We start from the raw sequence: 607 nt of genomic DNA, 5'->3' as shown, positions 1-607 counted from the left end.
ATCTTAATTTCATGGACATGAAACTGATTAGCTTTTTTCCAGAACAGGAAAGAACTTTCTTTATATATTATTCTAGAAAGGGCTTAGACTTACTAGGGTTGTACCTGCCTGGAAAATTTCGATCCACTTCGCAAAATAGTAATTTTGGTCACATTAGTATTTTGCCAAATGGATCAAACCCTAACCATTTACCAATGCTAAAATTAGGCCTAAAAACAAGTCTTGGGTTTAGGCCTAAGGTTAGCTTAAAGAATGTTTAGGATTCTTTCTGTGTTTCTGTGCGTTTTGTTTCGTTTAACAAATTAGTGTAAGCCCTAATAAAGTTTATCTGATGTATCCAACAATGGACTCCCAAATTTGCCAGCCCTATCATGAACAATATATATAAACATTAACATATTTTATAACAATAAAATATCAATGATGAATGAACAGACATAGTTATTGTTCTCTTTGGGTAATGTTATCATTGTTAGTAATGACAAAATGAAACAATTTGTAACTGATACCCAATCTAAACACTGTCACAAAGTGAACACATCCCCTTTGTCACGAAATCGTCCTTTCTGAGGTTAAAAAGAAAACAATAAATATGGACCGGGTCCAA

The sequence above is a fragment of the Montipora foliosa genome, chromosome 7, assembly GCF_036669935.1.
Source record: "Montipora foliosa isolate CH-2021 chromosome 7, ASM3666993v2, whole genome shotgun sequence".
Lineage (NCBI taxonomy): Eukaryota > Metazoa > Cnidaria > Anthozoa > Scleractinia > Acroporidae > Montipora > Montipora foliosa.
The sequence above is the reverse complement of the archived record's forward strand: the minus strand, read 5'-3'. Positions refer to the sequence as shown.